This window comes from Arvicola amphibius, chromosome 5 (genome assembly GCF_903992535.2).
Source record: "Arvicola amphibius chromosome 5, mArvAmp1.2, whole genome shotgun sequence".
Taxonomy (NCBI): Eukaryota; Metazoa; Chordata; class Mammalia; order Rodentia; family Cricetidae; genus Arvicola; species Arvicola amphibius.
The window spans coordinates 23939566-23943472 of record NC_052051.1 but is presented as its reverse complement, the minus strand read 5'-3'; positions in this window follow the sequence as shown (position 1 = coordinate 23943472).

Here is a 3907-nt window from a genome sequence, read left to right as displayed (position 1 = left end):
TTGTGGAACTCACTCCGTAGACCAGGCTAGCCTCAAAACTCAGAGATTTGCCTGCCTCTGCTTCCCAAGTATTGGGATTTGGTTTTTTTTTTTGTTTTGTTTTGTTTTGTTTTTTGAGACACGGTTTCTCTGTAGCTTTCGAGCCTGTCCTGGAACTAGCTCTTGGAAACCAAGCTGGCCTCGAACTCACAGAGATCCACCTGCCTCTGCCTCCCAAGTGCTGAGATTAAAGGTGTGTGTCACCACCGCCCAGCTGAGCAATCAGTGCTCTTAACCTCTGAACCATCTCTCCAGGCCCTGAGAGTTCTTTGAATAATTACACTACTGGGGCTGGAGAGATGGCTCAGTGGTTAAGAGCATTGCCTGCTCTTCCAAAGATCCTGAGTTCAATTCCCAGCAACCACATGGTGGCTCACAACCATCTGTAATGAGGTCTGGTGCCCTCTTCTGGCCTTCAGGCATACACACAGACAGAATATTGTATACATAATTAATGAATAAATAAATAAATATTAAAATAATAATAATTACACTACCTATTATATATACAACACCATTACAGTATGGCTAATGCTGACATCTGTAAGATAGATGGAACACAACCAAATGGGAGGATTAGTGATTGGGCTTTTTCTATTTCTTTTTTGTTTGCTGGCCTGAACTCACTAAGTAGTAGACACTGGCTTTGTACTCCTGATCCTCCTAACCCCACCTCCCCATACCTAGGTGACAGGTGTGTGGTCCACACCCAGTCCTTGACTTTTGGCTTCCACAGGCAGTGCCTGTGCGTGATGCACAGACATTGGGGCAAGCACTCACACGCATAAAACTTAAAATCTCAAAAAAAATTTTTTAGTGCTTCTGCCTGGTGTGATAATATACACCTTTATTTCCAGGAACCAGAGGCAGAGGCAGGCAAATCTCTGTGAGTGTGAGACCAGTCTGTCTACATATTGAGTTTCAATCCTCGCTACATTTAGCGAGGTGAAAAAAAAAAGCTTCTAATATAAAGGAAGCAGAGTTGGGGAGACGCTTCAGGCAGTCGCCATATGCAGTCACCATGCTTCTCCTCTCTGAGATGGACGCAGGTTAAGATATCTCCTGGTAAGCTATCCACCTCGTGGTGCTATATAAGTTACTAAATATGGGTTAAAGCAAGATATGAGAATCAACCAATAAAAAGCTACAGATAATGGGCCAGGGGCCAGACAGTATTTAAAAGAATACAGTTTCCGTGTAATTATTTCGGGTAAAGCTAGCCGGGTGGCGGGACACAGCCCCGCTGTTCCTTCTACATGATATTGGTAAGACCTCCCAAGAGAGTATAGAATCTTATTAAGTAGAAATAAATGGAAAAACGTTGTCAGTGAATGCAACCTACAATCTAAATGGACATTCGATTATATGATACACGTATTGGGCAGGCCAGAGAGACAGCCTGGTGGGTAAAGGCAACTGCCACCAAACTTCATGACCTGAGGTTGATCCTAAAGACCCACATGGCAGAAAGGGAGAACCCACCCCTACCTTTTTCTAACTTCCATACAGGAACCATCACATAAGAGCACACACATTCAGAACTAGAGAGACGGCTCAATGCTTAAGAGCACTGGCAGTTCTTTCAGAGGTCCGGGGTTCAATTCCCAGCACCCACATGGCAATTCATGACTGTCTGTAACTCCAGTTGCAGGGGATCTGACACCTTCACACAAACATATATGTAGGCGAAACACCAATGCACACAAAATAAAAATAAATAAATTAATAAAAAAGAGAAAAAGAAAAAAAGCACACACATACACAGACACACGCATGTAAACAAAAAATATAATAAATATGTGTTGGGCTGGGCAGTAGTGGTGCACACCTTTAATCCCAGTACTTGGGAAGCAGAGGCAAGCAGATCTCTGTGAGTCTGAGGCCAGCCTAGTCTTCAGAGTAAGTTTCAGGACAGCCAGGACTGTTACACAGGGAAACCCTGTCTGAAAAAAAAAAAGTGTATTGGGCAAACAGTCATACAGTATTCATATGAAAGAAGAGACAATAAAGACAATAAGAATAAATAAGGAAGAAGTATACAACATTTAAACTTTTGGTGGAACAAGACAGGTTTCCTTCATGGTGATGTAGAGCATTCATAATCCATAAGAATGTTTATTGTCGGGCATTATCCAATCAGCCTTCCAAGAATAAAACACTTGTTAAATATCATCAGTGACTACTCTGGCACTCTTGCCTTCTACTGCAGATGATTAGATTGACAGAGGAGGGAAATACTCCATGATTCTCAAGAATCTGGCTGGGCATTGTAGATCCATGTCCACCACTCTGTGAGAGTGAAGAGCCAGATACTGCACATGTACCATGCTTCACAACTTGAAAGGAAGTTTAGCTGGGCTGAGGCAAAGGCAGGCAGACTCTGTGAGTTCAAATCCAGCCTGATTTACAAATCGAGTTTTAGGACAGCCGGGGTTGCTATACACAAAAACCCTGTCTCAAAAATTAATTATTAATTTAATTACTTAATTAATAGAAGAAGGTGCAAAGGGGGTCTTGGGAGAGAAAGGGCATTGGTGGGGGTAGAAGGGGAACAAAAGAGGTGAATGGAGGTAAAATATGATCAAATTACACCAGACATACATGAAAACGTCGAGGTGAGGGGGCTGGAGAGTTGGCTCAGTGGTTAAGAGCATTGCCTGCTCTTCCAAAGGTCCTGAGTTCAATTCCCAGCAACCACATGGTGGCTCACAACCATCTGTAATGAGGTCTGGTGCCCTCTTCTGGCCTACAGACATACACACAGACAGACTATTGTATACATAATAAATAAATAAATATTAAAAAAAAAAAAAAAAAAAAAAAAAAAAAGAAAACGTCGAGGTGAAACCCAACATTATGTATTATTAATATATGCTACTTTAAAAGCCATTTAAGACAGATGTGATGGCACCTGACTTTAATCTCAGTTCTTAGAAGGCAGAGGAGAGCCAGACTGGTCTACATAGAAAGTTCCAGGCCAGCAGAGCTACATAGTGAAGCCCTGTCTCAGAAGTAGAGGAAAAGCATCTGGAGGGCTGGTTCAGCAGTCAAACGCACTTGCTGCTCTTGCAGAGGACCCAGGTTAGGTTCCTAGCACATACATGGCAGCTCATAACCATTTGTAGCTGCAGTTCTAGGAGAAGAGATGTCCTCTTGTGACCTCCACAGCACCAGGAACGCAGTTGGTGCAGCATACATTCAGGCAGTCACCGTGCCTGGCTCATATCCCATTCCTCTAATTGCAACACTTGGAGGGTGGAAGCAAGAGAATCAGGAATTCACAAGGCCAGCCTGGGCTATATGATACCTCACCCTTAAAACATAAACAAACAGACAGGCATTGTGGTATGTCTTTAATCCCAGAACTTGGGCGGTAGAATGGGCAGGTGGATTTCTATGAGTCTGGGGAGCCTAATCTACACAGTGATTTCCAGGACAGCCAGGGCTATGTAGAAAGACCCTGTCTCAAACAAACAGATAAATGGATGAACTAGGAGAGGTGGTACGTGCCTACCATCCCAGCACTCCAGAGGCAGGGGCAGGAAGATGACTGCCAGTTTAAAGTTAACAAGATCTATATCCTGTGTTCCAGACTAACAAGGGTTTCACATTGAGACCTCGTCTCAAATGGGAATAAAAGGGGACTGGAGAGATGGCTCAGAGATTAAGAGCACTGGGTGTTCTTGAGTTCAATTTCCAGCAATCACATGGTGGCTCACAACCATCTGTAATGAGATCTGGTGCTCTCTTCTGACCTGCAGGCACACATGTGTTTAAAGGTGTCCTCAAAGGCAACTGTCTTTGACACACATAGTACTGCCAAGTTTCAGTGACGTTTCAGTTGGGTTTTCACAATGCTCAGGTAGCA